Source organism: Armigeres subalbatus, chromosome 3 (genome assembly GCF_024139115.2).
Source record: "Armigeres subalbatus isolate Guangzhou_Male chromosome 3, GZ_Asu_2, whole genome shotgun sequence".
NCBI classification, from domain to species: domain Eukaryota; kingdom Metazoa; phylum Arthropoda; class Insecta; order Diptera; family Culicidae; genus Armigeres; species Armigeres subalbatus.
This window is the reverse complement of record NC_085141.1, coordinates 197,650,993-197,664,678: the sequence shown is the minus strand read 5'-3', so window position 1 is coordinate 197,664,678 and position 13,686 is coordinate 197,650,993. Positions and strand designations below refer to the sequence as shown.

The 13,686-nt window shown below is 41.2% G+C and overlaps 1 protein-coding gene across 1 annotated transcript in view; it reads left to right on the top strand.

Moving 5' to 3' along the window:
- LOC134225059 (putative fatty acyl-CoA reductase CG8306) overlaps window positions 1-13,686 on the top strand; it is a 63,788-nt gene that overhangs the window by 27,540 nt on the left and 22,562 nt on the right. The window lies entirely within an intron of this gene.

Sequence of the window (13,686 nt, the reverse complement as noted above, 5' to 3'; positions counted from 1 at the left end):
CACCAAAAGGTAGCCGAAGAATTTACCTATATGCCAATTGCCAATCTAAAAGAAAATTAAATTTCGAACCCGAAAAATCAAATCACTTTCGGCTAAAATGTGTTTTAACGTTTTAACAATCATTTTAAAATTGACGCCCTATATCCCTTGCCGGGTGAAATAAATCATCCGGTCCCCATTTTGTTTACTTATACTGACTAATAATGACCAATAAAAAATAATGTTGTTATCATTTAGTATAAGTTATTACACACTAGTGCTTTAACTCTGCTATTAGGCAAATTAAAACCAAAACAAACTGTTGGGCAGAGCTGTCCAAAAATATTCGCACCAGAAGTCCACCATAAAACACGTTTTGAAATTTAACCTCCGGAATGAGTCATCGACAAACTGAATGATCGAACTTAGATTACTACATGATCCAAAATATGCGTGGATTGTAGAAAAGTTTGGATACATTTCCATTGATTTGCAAGAATGAAAAATTTTCTCCGAATCCTTCCGAAACTCAGCTTCTTCCACATAATCCGAGTGCTATTTGAAATCTTCAAACAGATATGTTGTCACCATGAATGTTCCAATTAATTGGTCTAGCGAAGTCCAAGATTTAGGACTTATGTATAGCATGAATTGATTAATTATCAAAAACCACACAGAAGGTATGCAAGCGAAAAGGTACGAATATAGTAATTTAATATTTATAGAAAATCATAACCATTCACTAAAATAAATTATTTTATTTACAAACTAATTGTTAGGCCAGCCATGTTTTGCCAATATGGATTATTTGCTGCAACGCTAGGAAGAATGCCTACAGAGGTTTCAAATTAAATGTTGAAATTGATTCTGAAGTTGCTTCCCGGCACACCAAAACATTATGAATATTAGGTGACATATTTAAATGAATTGACGGAATTGACACAAAAGCACATGATGTAAACTCAATCGTAATGTTTTTCAACGTCAGATGATTTAAATATGCCACGGAACCTAAACACAGCACCCGCGCGTTGCCGCACGAATGCACAAGCAGCCGATGATCAGTGCAAATTGCGTATAACCTGTTCTACTTCGATCACCACTCTTCCAAGAAGTAAAGACAGCTGAGGAGTATCGTTCTAGGCTCTCACTCAGAGAGTCTATGTTCGACGCTCGTTAGATCCACTTTTTTCTTCAAAAACATATTTATAAACAATTTTTATTTTCTATAACTCAATATAAAATTTTTAAAACGACTTCTCTGCGTTTAAGATTAAAACATCGATTTGTCAAATCTGAGAGCCGAGAGCACTCCCACGTAATCCAACACCACCAACAGATAGCCGAAATCTTCACCTATATGTTAGGCTACATATCTACACATGGTTTTTAATCGAAATAATTAGACTTTCGTGTTGCTAATCTAAAAGTAAATTAAATTTCGAACCCGAAAAATTAAACTATTTTCGGCTAACATGTGTTTTAACGTTTTACCAATCATTTTAAAATTGACGCCCTATATCCCTTGCCGGGTGAAATAAAAAAGCATCATCCGGCCCCCACTTTGTTTACTCGCTTTCGTCAGGGCCAATGCGGTGTGTTGGTGATGCTTCCTTCTGCGATATTCATCCGACGGCAAGCGACTGAAGCGAATGCAGTGCCGTTCGCTCCCGCCGAAATGTGCTTGCATAGCGTCCTCACGCAAACCAACTACGCTCCCATACGCTTATTGCACGCCACAAAAAAGATACCACTTGAGAAGTTCACTCGTATATAGGGTATGCGAGCGCATGATAGCAAAATAATAGAAAAAATGAGCCTGATTACGCTTAGTAAAGAGAAACATTATTAATTATTGAACAGATTTCTCTTCGTTAAAGGTTACCCAAAGAAACACTTATAGGGCGATCATGCCCTCAGTGGAGACAATGGGTTCTTAATAATATTGTTCATCATTGCATTACTGAACGTTTGCTTTACTTGAAACGACACGTTGTAATTATGCCATTATAAATACTAATTGAAAACAATAATTTCCCCAACAAATTGGCTTTCCTACCTATATACTGCCGCCGTAAGCGTTACTGTTCTATATTTTCTTCCAAGCAAAATCAATATTGGACGATTATGCTTGCGACGGCAGTATAGTGGAGCTCATTTTACCTCCAAGAAATTTAGATTAGTTATCAAGACGAAATGAATCCAATTTCATTTCTGGCTAATTCAAAGTTTGTCTATTAGTTAATGCATTAAAACTACCAATTTCGAATTATCAAATACATATTTTCTTTTATTGATTCAATAATACTTCCAATATTGGTACCGTCACCCTAGCAGAGTGAACTCTGTGGCTTGGAAAAGAAATGAACATATACCAATTTGATGAATACTGTACGACTTATATTTACTCATACCAAGTGTGATCCGATGGTTATGTGGTACAGCAAGCGCTTTCCACCCCAGAGGTCAGCAGTTCGAATCTAGGTGTAATCAGTATAGAACATTTTGCTATTTTTTTATACGCAAAAACAGTTTTTTGGCCATAACTCCAGATTGCGATGAGCTATTGATCTAATTTTCAATAGCAAACAATGGGACTAAATTCCGCGTCGACTACAACTTGTTGCGAGCCAATCGGACAATGGGAAGTTCAAAAAAGTGTGTCTACAAAATTTGTACACATACACACATACACACACACACATACATAAATACACACATACAGACATCACCTCAGTTCGTCGAGCTGAGTCGATCGGTATATAAAAATCGGCCCTCCGGGCCTCCTATCAAAATTTTGTTTTTGAAGCAATATTATAGCCTTTACGTACACTTAGTGTACGAGAAAGGCAAAACTGGGTACCCGGCCCTAGGCTGAACTGACTGTTGGAAAAATCGAGTTAGGGGTTCAAATACGTACTAACTCTTCATGAACTGGTGAACAATGGTAATGAGAGGAACACACGGAAGTTCTTATTGCTGAACAAATTCCAGGGCTGTTACAACTGTCGCGGATTTGTCGCGGATTTACCTCAATTTAATTTTGGGAAAAATTCAACATGTCAATTATATGGGCATTTGCAATATAAGCAATCCGTCAAAGATCCAAACACATGGTATTCGAATAACCCTTTAATAGTCGTATGGATGTTGGTTTAAGTGGATGCATAGAAAGTCGCTCGAACTGCCAGATCGATCATATTGCATTTAAAGATACCCGAAATGCCGAGAACTATTTATTTTATTGCTTGGAACATTTGTGCCACTTATTCCGGAATTACAATTATGATTACTTGCGCTGCATAGAGGGTCGACGATAAAGTCGGATTAAACGCATCAATATTCACACCTGCAACTGCCGGGGCGGAACTGATAGCTGATCGAACTGTCTTTATTTATGTGTTTTTGATTTGTAATATTAGGTTCAACACAAATGAGGAAAGAAATCAGAAGGATTCCTTTCGCGAGCCAACCTTTAGTTCTGCCAATAGCAATTTAAATTAAGAGGAAAGCCGGACCAGAAGGGCCGCCTTGTGAGCCAACCAAGGGCTTCGCCAGTTGTTTTGAATTAAAATTGCCACATAAAAAATATTGTAAGGATAAAATTTGGCAGAGAAAAAACACAAAAACACTAATAAAATAGACAAAAATAGTGATGATAGCGTTCCCACGGTTCCGGCTTTTCCGTGAGGACTGGAATCCTGGGGTTCCTGCCGCTCCTAGGGTGGTGGGAATCTGGTTCATCTGCATCCTCGAGTGTCTCGCAGTTATCTTTTTTTGCGCGTGGTGTGTTAACTTGCTGCTGAAGGATTAAGGTCTAGATTGGGATGGTTGGAGCGATATTCAGAAATCCGAATATCGTCGCTTGAACGATAGATAGGTTTTTTTTCATTGCCCAACCATCAGTTGAGTCCAGTTTTGTACCGTGCTTAATGACTCCCACTATTACAGGCATCTCATTCAAACATTTCAGTATTCGTCCTTTGTTTTATTATGTATTCCAATCACTTTTCGGTAGGCTATTTTTTCAGTTCCAAGCGTTTTTGTTCCATTACCTGTGCTTCAAAATTCCTCGCTGTTCTCATATCCATTGAGAGTTTATTCGTGATTACCCAGTTGCAACAAACTGTCTGATTGAACTTGAACCTTGAGACTCCAAAAGAAGCCTACGATGGATAGCACATACGGCATTGTAATGCTCACTATAGATGGCTAATCACTAGTCCCCTCTTCGTTTGGAAGATTACTCACTTACGAACTAGTTTGCACATGTGGTGGCAGAATCTAACTATTTCCGTTTACCCAGCTTCACTGCGATATAGATTCATTAACTCTTACGTACTCGGTCAATCCTGGGCCAATTGCTAAAAGGCGCACTGAAGTTTAGTACCCTCAGGTCCACATTAAATTGCAAAACGCCATCGTGTACGCGACCTACCATGAAGCCTACAGCCTCTTTTGGGATCTCTAGTGCATCTTCGCTTGATGCTCTTCCTGCAAATGAACAACGTGTCGAGTCTGCCGTGTTGTATAAGCATAGCAATATCCATCCATTATCTCATACGTAGTGGTAATGACATCATTTTTCAAATCAATAACATTATCCGAGTTTTTAAAAATTCGCAGGCCTTAGAACCGTGCCTGTCCGCCTCTGGTATCATTTCGCCTGAGTGCTTTTTAATCAGATTCGTCAAGCTTTGTTCTGGCCTCTGCTTGCTTTTGAAGAAATTGGTCTTATTATTTCCTAACTGGCGGATTGATGGAAGTACACAATGCAATGACTGATCAATAAACAGCCTGACGGATAATTTATGCGTCCATGCCCTTGTAAAACGATGGTAGAGATTAGAAGAATAATGTACTCATTCACTCAGGCACTCACACCATTTGAGACTTACTAGGTAGCTCAGTCTAAAACTCCACTACCATGCCTCAAGGAGTCAATAACGATAACTCCCTGATCCTACAGATACTACGCTAAGACACTCCTACCTCTTATCCTTTACGACACTCCATTCTTAGCACAGGCCGATCACTCACTTATCTGCCGAAGCAGACTACGCGCTACCCTACCGAAGTAGCGACACTCCCCGTGCACCACTTGTGCCTCACTGTGGGTGTGTGGATTCAACCCACTACCACCCTGCCGAAGAAGCAGCTTTCCAAATGTCACTCGCACCATGTGAGTCTTATTTGGGTGCTCATACTAACACTCCACTGGCATGCCTCGAGGTGTCAATAGCGGTATGTAGGGAACTACGCTATGACACTCCTGCCTCAGCCTGCGCAGTTCACACTCAAACTTCTGCCGTGCTTCAAGGTGACAATAGTGGTGACGCACTACGGCACTCCTGCCTCAACATAAGCTAATCACTCGCTCTCTGCTGAAGCAGCACACGTACTACCCTACCGAAGTAGGGACACTCCCCATGCCAATTGGCACTTTCTGGGCTCATGTGCGCTTTGAGCGGCACACGGTCACTTTGATAGGACACATGTAGCTTTTTATAGATGTTTAACAGAGCCCACTGCCAAACCCCACCACGTCCTAGGCCCCTTAACCCCTTAAGAGTCCGTTGGGAGGAGTTGTAAAGCCCTTGGACATAGTCACTCGTACGGCCTGGTATAAATAAAAGTATGCACAAGAAAATTATGTTGAGCTTTTAGTGGAATGTATTTACTTGTCATAAGACGAGTTTGTACAATTCCATTTAATTCCACCACTTTATTGTACCATTGACAGATACGTATTCCGACCTCAACGGTAAGGTCGTCTTCAGTGTCTTGTACAACACAGCTCAACAAGATTTTGTCTCTAACACCAAAAAATGTGTCCCTAGTAGATTTTTGCTCGCTGAATCCGAATCTGACTTCAGATTTGCTCTAACACGTCGAGATTTTGAGATATAGGGGAACTTCTCCTTGAATTCATACCATGTACCCAAATCAATACCATTCGAAAACAAAGAATCGGTGCGCAAATTGTTTTATTTCTAAAAAAAAAACGACACAAACTGAGCCTAAATTGCCTGCTTTGCGAATGTTATTGATATAGGAGCATGTTGTTAATAATGGAACAGATACCCTACCTCAATAAATGTCGTAAAATCAATGATTTTGAGCATTTTGGAATAGCCATCGTTAACCCTATAAAAAGAATTACTAGTCAATCAAGGTCCAAAATGGATCACAAACATCTAATCTTTCGAAATGTGGTGCATTTTGAACAAGTTAAACATAATAAGTGTGATTTATCTGCAATTTTAGTAAGTGAAAGTTATTTAAAAATATGTTTTATGCAAGCCACCTTCGAAGACTTGTACACAAGCCTGGTTATTTTCTGTGAACGGTTTTGAGAGGAAAGTAACAAGAATTCAATATAATAGTTTGTCCAAGCAAAAAAATTATATGTTTTCATTGAAGTAAGTTCTATTTAATGGAAATATGATATTGTATTTCCTCTGGCGCGATAAATGTTCAATAATTGCTCAAGTGATATGGTGTATTTACTGTCAATTGAAGCTCCTTTATTATGTTCATTCGAATTAAGCAAGTACGAGAACTACGCAGTTCTATGTATATATTTTGATTATTCCTGCTATTTATGATCATTCCAATATTCCTATGATATAAATTTGTGCGGAAAACTATCAATTAGCAAAATCCATCAACGAATCGATAAGTTGCATTCGAGCATTCTTGTGTATGATTGCATAGAAGCTGAAGCGACGTTGACGGCTACGCAACAGAAACCCGAAAACGTCAACCTACTTGTGCGTGGGGGACTTTTTATTTGATTCGCGTTGAAAATGCTGCGTGGATGTTGCAATAATCCCAATGCAATTTCGTTTATCTATGGTCAGTTTATAACAGTGACGCGGGAAAAATTTCACTAGTTTTATCAACCTTTGTTATGTGCTAAGACGCAAAGTTATGCACAGAAAAAAAAACTTGTGCTCCGTTCCACTTGTGTGCTGTTCAACATGTTACAGTATGGGGGCAGCAGGGACTTTGTCCAAGGGCTTGACGACCCCTCCCCATGGCCACTGCGAGTTAGACCGGGACCATCATCCCTAACCCCTAATCCCAAGGCGTCAAGCGACCCGTGCCGAGGGGGTGCATGGCCAGGGGGTGAAATAATAAGCTAGGCCTTTAACGGAGCCTGTGGGGTACCTGGGCACCCTCCACAGTAATTGTCCCTTACCGCGTCATGCTGGGCTCTGGCGTGGTGGACCTCTTTTCCCGAGCAACTCGTGGGAACAAAATGGAAAACCAAGGCAATTCTTCAACTAGTGGTAGTAGTGTAGACGACAACCCCTTCGCAAGAGCTGGGTTGTTCAGGTCTCCGCCTAGGAGGCCAGAGGCAATAGTCGGCAGCTCAGTGTGCAGCGCCAGCGTGGGTCACTTAACCTTCCTCTCGGCTAAAAAAACGCCGGTAGAGGTTATTGACGGCCCATGGCTTGTGGAGGCGATGAACCGCAAACGCGATGGGCTTTCGGCCTTCGAGGTGGCGACGGAACAGCTGGACGCCATCATCGACTTTGCGTCATCGAAGCATAATATCAGTAAGGACCTCAAGAGGAGCTTGCTGAAACTTCAAAAGTCGATGTTGGACGCCAAGCTGGAAACGGCGGTCGGGACGGCCAAGTGCGAACCCGTGAAATCTGTGGAGTCGAGGTCTACTCAGACTGAGGCCCAAGAATTCGCGGATTTGGGCAAGGTCGAATCGACCGAGGGCGTGCCAGCGAAGACAGTGGTGCTAAAGTCTACCCAGACTGAGGCTCAAGTATTCGCGGGCACGTCGGGGGTGACTGCTCCAACGGAGCAGACACAAAAACGGGGGAGACAGTCTCCAGGGGAAGAGCTCCCTGGGGGCCGCCCCAAAACGCGGAGGGTTACTACCCCGAACAAGGGTAGTGGGACTGGGAAACTGAACCCCGGTCAGGTACCGCCAAAACCGGGGGAGGAAGGACCTGGAAAGGTCCGTCCACCCAGGAAAGACGGTGATAAGGGGTTACGGCAGGCTGAGAGCTCTCAGCCGCCCCAGACCAGGGAAATAGAGGGGGATGACGCCTCCTGGACCCTGGTCAAGAACAAGAGGAAACCGAAGACGTCAAGGGCCGAAAAGAAGGCCCAGGCGAATGAGGGTAGCAAGAAGTCTAGGGTAGGCGCCAATCGCTCCAGGGGCGATGCCCTAGTCATCAAAACGGACGAGGCTAAGTACTCGGACGTCTTGAAGGCGATGAGGAGTGACGTCAAGCTCGGTGAACTCGGCGCCGACGTACGTCGAATAAGACGTACCCGGATGGGCGAGATGATCCTCGAGCTAAAGCGGGGCGCCGCCTACAAGAAGTTGGCGGAGAAAGTCCTAGGCGAGACGGTCAAGGTGAGGGCACTCACGACGGAGGTGAATCTAAGGGTTAAAGACCTGGACGAGATCACCGAAGTCGAAGAGCTCGTCACGGCACTGCGGCGACAGTGTGAAGTGGAGGCGTCCACCGCAGCCGTTCGGCTACGGAAAGGTCCAGCAGGGACACAGGTAGCATTGGTTCGGCTACCTGCAGCGGACGCCTCCAAGGTAGTCAAGTTAGGGAGCGTCAAGGTGGGGTGGTCGGTATGGCCTGTGGGCATATACGAGGAACCCGAAGTTTGTTTCAAGTGCCTGGAACCGGGACACAAGCAATGGGACTGCAAAGGCCCTGACAGAAGCAAGCTCTGTCGACGCTGTGGATTGGAGGGACATAAGGCACAATGCTGCACGAACCCTCCCAACTGTTTGATCTGTTCCAGCAAAGCTGCGAACTGCAAGCACCCCTTGGGGGTTCGAAGTGCCCGGCGTTTAAGCGTGCTGCAAAATCACAGTGCAGGTAACGCAGCTAAACCTGAACCACTGTGATGCAGCCCAGCAACTGCTGTGTCGGACAGTTACTGAATGGGGGACGGATATCGCCATCATAGCAGATCCCAGGGTGGCCAGTGAATTTTAAATTTCAAATTCCCGGTTATTTCCCGGTTTTTTCCCGGTATTATGAAAAATTTCCCGGTACAAAAAAATATGTAAGTATTGGAAAAAAAATCAAAAACCCACGAATTCATAAATATAAAAAATAGAAAAAAAATCATATAAACAATTATACTGCAACTGCAAAATTAAATATAGAAGAGTGATTTTGGCTAAATAATACTATTTTTTTACTTAATTAGTTTGATTTTTTTAGTAAGTGTGAACTCATGACAAATTATTTAGACATTGCGATTCTGCAGAAAAATATAAAAAAAACAAAATGTTTAAACATCTCCTCTGTATCGCATTTATTCAAACCATTCAACAATTTGATAATAAACCTTATTTTTTAAGAACATGTGTACAATGTCGAAAGTCCATATTCTTGTTAACGTTTGAAAGTATAGTTCGTCTGTTCGTCCATAAACGAGAATACCGAACCTAAACCTCATATCTCGCTTAACTTTTCAAAAGGTCCTAAGTAACATTTTTTTCATGAATTAATTTGAGTACTGCAATCAAAAGCTTTCATGTTGTTCTGTTGATTGCGCTATTCAAATTAATTCATGAAAAAAATGTTACTTAGGACCTTTTGAAAAGTTAAGCGAGATATGATGTCACGAATTAATATAATGTGTAACTGTGAATCAATTTTCCATCGCCACAACTCTTTGATGCATCTTGAGGATCGTGTAAGCCAAATTTGATTGATTTTTGTTGAGAACAAGATTATTGTTGAAAACGAAGATCTTTTCAGCTTTTTTGAATGGCTTTGGAAATGTTTCAATATTTAAAATAAAAGAGGAGGGATAACAAATATATTTATTTGGACAAATTGGAGAACCTAATAGCCTATTCAGATTGGGCTATTTATGACTTTGTTAAATGAGAGGGTATCCAATTATTACGAGGTGTTCAGACTGCAGCAAGATAATATATCTTGACGTTTCCATGTTTCCTCATTTGCACGTTAATACAGGGTTGAATTCAAGGAGAGTTTTAAAATTTAATTTGCGAAATCAAGCATTTGTGTGGCGACAATCGAACATTTTTTTCTGAACAAAGTTTCTACAAAAAAAAAATATGAAAAGGGATTTTCGAAGAATATTTGAAGCTCTCATTAAGGATAATGAGCGAAGCTACATTCATTAGTTGGGTGCGCCGTTCCTCGGGGAATCAGACTATTCCGCAATTTATTTGTTTAAAAAGTATTTTGATTCTGTACTATGATCGAACGGAGATTTGATAGAAAAATTTAGATACTTTTGGGAATTCTCACAAATAAATAAAAAAAGGACGATTGGACCAATTTTCAAGAAATATTATCGAACTAAAATGTATTTCCACCAGTATCTCCATGTATGAAGGGCAACTCAGCAATTTAATTTTTTCAAAATGGAAACGGAATCATTGCGTTCTATTCGACAATCAATGATACAGCTTCTAATAAAATCGAATCGTGCGAAATGTGTGAATGTGATATAAACTGGATTTTGGATGAATTAATGCATTACCAATCCATGTTTTATTTAAGGTTGTTCTACTTTATATATACATCCCATTCAAATCGTGCAGTTGTCCCACGTGAAAATGTTAAAATCCAAAAGTATACTAAGCCATTCAAGGAGCAGAATTGAAACAATTTATGAAATCATGTTTATTCATCAAATATATTCGTTTTACAACCATTCCTACGTTTTAAATTGTCTTCCGCATTGGCCCTTGAACTTTGAAAATTTATTCGATTTGTTCTATCAAATCTAGGTTTAAGTTAAATACTTCATGTTAATTCTAGAGAGCATCTGTTTTTTTAAACAATTGAACCGGTGCCAGCGAAAGTGGTACATGTGACATTGAGTAAATTTTACAGGAGACGTATTTTTCCGAAAACTTCGAAAATAAAATTCAAATTAGCCATTTTCTGCATCTTAACTGTACCAACGTGTTATGACTGATGTGCCTAAAGGTAGTAATGAGAAATATGCGAAGTATCTTTACAAATTTCAAGTTTGGTGGAACAAAATGCACATGTACCACTATTAATGGGAGCAAAATGCAACAGAAACCTAAAATCGTTGCATGTAAAAGTGGTACATGTACATTTTTAAAATTATTTTAAACGGCAGTAAACCATCTTGAAATTCAAAATAGGGTTAAAATCTGTTGCGGAAACATCAATGTTGAACAATTTTCTTTTCAATAAGCTGTTTTTAGTGAGTATAACTGCACATGTACCACTTTTCCTGACAACGAAATTGCCATTGTGATATATACCAGAAATTAGACAATGCATATCTCCAGATTTAGTTGTCAAAAATCACTTTTTCGTTATTCCCTTACTATACCTTTGCTCGCAGAAGCAATTGGAGTAAAAAACACAAAATCGACAAAAATGGTTTATGTACCACTTTCGCTGGCACCGGTTCAATTCATGTTGAATAAGTGGAGAATAAATAATTATCATCATTATTTTTCATCATATAAAATGCTTTCCACAAAATCATCACAATCCGAGTTATTCTTCAGCGCTCAGAAGATTTTTCCATCTAACATGCATTCGACCCTGCTGCGACAGAAAGCGCATGACTGTCAACTACGAAACGAAATGAAAACAGAGAGAATTTTCTCTCTGGCAAAGAGAGCGTGACGCTTGTCAGTTTTGTTTTGTTGAATTTCTCCCTGCATCCCAGTTAGAACGAAAGCTCTCTCGTAATAATTGTTCGTAATAAGTTCTTTTTAGCGGGTATCTTTTGACAGCGCAAAATGTATGGAATATTACGTAAATAATGACATCATAAAGCGTATTTACCCTGAAACGCCAATTATTATGTCATTAATGGCGTAATCTGAATAGGCTATTATGAAGCACGTTGCATGCTTATAAACATACAAACATTGAAACAGCGTCGAGAGTTTGCAACGGTTTCATTTGTTAACGATATAGTATCTCAACGTGTTGACTCAACTGAAATTTTGTCGAAATTAAATTTTTACATACCTTTTTACATCACTAACCACCGCCGAACAAATTATGCCAAATTTGGACCTCTTAACCGAATGATGGCTGTTTATAATCAACACTGCGAAGATATTGACTTAACAATGTCTCGGCATAACATTAAACAATATTTTCAAAACAAACATAAGTTTATAGATACTAGTCAGTTTGTAAATATATGTTTCATTCGACTTTTAATAAAGCATCAATTTTTTTTCATTTTATGCTCAATATTTCTCCTCCTCCTAAAATGTTATTCTGCTCAATTTCTGGTTGTTTATTTTTTCTTGATCGATCAACTTCCAATAACCACACGCAATCTGTTATCATATTGCAATTGTGTTGTGCTATAATATAGTGCGAACATGATGATCCAGAAAGTTCCTTCCTTTTAATCAACAAGGAAACAAATCGGATTGCAATTTGAACAAATTCAAATCCTCTACTAGATCCCCTACCAGAGCATTCAAGCCACATTGACTATTAAAAATTAAAATACATTCCAGCACTTGGAAAATAAGTTGAAACTTAAACATTTTGTAACTTCATCGTAAATTTTCTCATTAATTTTTGTTAAATTAGAGAAATATCAGAGTGCAGAATGGAGGATCATCCAACCATATGCTCGGGTAACTGTAACATGTTTTTTTTTCTTCCTAAACAATGGAGGGGGAATCTGCCCAACAGACATCCTGGGTTGACCAGGAAGTGCGGGGTTAGGGGCCACCTCCAATGAGGGAGGCAGGACTGCATCCCCGACCCGCTAAACCGTTTCCATTGCCGCCAAGCCCATCGTCCCTTCGGTACAACCAGAAAGTATTGCTTCAAAGGGGGTCCAGTGCATAACGCACCCTCGAGGTTAGCTGCGTGTCCTTGCAGCACCGAACATCGTAACTCGCTTTTTTAGAAGAACACCATGGTATCGTGCCAGCGCGTTGCCGGCTTTCCAGGTGGCCTTACCACGCCCTATGTCCTCGGAAGGTGGGAAGGGTCGACTTCGCGCCTGCTTCCCTCTGCACGACTGGTATCAAGAATGATGATGCCGCGTGCACCCCAAATTGACCTCTCTGCGATAGGGCCTATTCGCCAGCACACAGAGGGACTTGCCGACGCGGTGCCTACGCCTGCCCCAGCCTTGACGAGGACCCCTTTCCGTCCTCGGGCCCGGTTGATCGACGCCGCGAAAGCGACGATACCATGTTGTTCTTCACGCGGTCACTTGTTCGATAATAGGATCGAGTTCGACCACAGGGCGCCGGTATGACCCATGAAGCCGACTCCGAACCTTTGGACCACCTCTTATTTGCGCCTGAACTAGCCATTCCTCGAGTCCACGCGCCACCTTCTGTGTAGCTCCGAGACGATTTGGACGATAGCCGATAAAACGGCGTTCCAGCCAACTTCATCTTTACACATCCTCCGGACTAGGTTGTCCAAGCATGTGGTCACGCATTGTGCGAAAATGCGGGCACACGAACAACACGTGTTCCGCCGTTTCCTCTAAACCAACGCACACCGGACACTCGGGCGAGGCCGAGTGTCCGAACCGGTGTAGGTACTGTCTGAAGCAACCATGGCCTGTAAGGACCTGGGTCAGGTGGAAAGTGATTTCCCCATGGCGCCTCTTGACCCACGTACCTATTTCCGGTATCAACCTATGTGTCCATCTACCCTTAGTGGAACTGTCCCACGCACGCTGCCATTT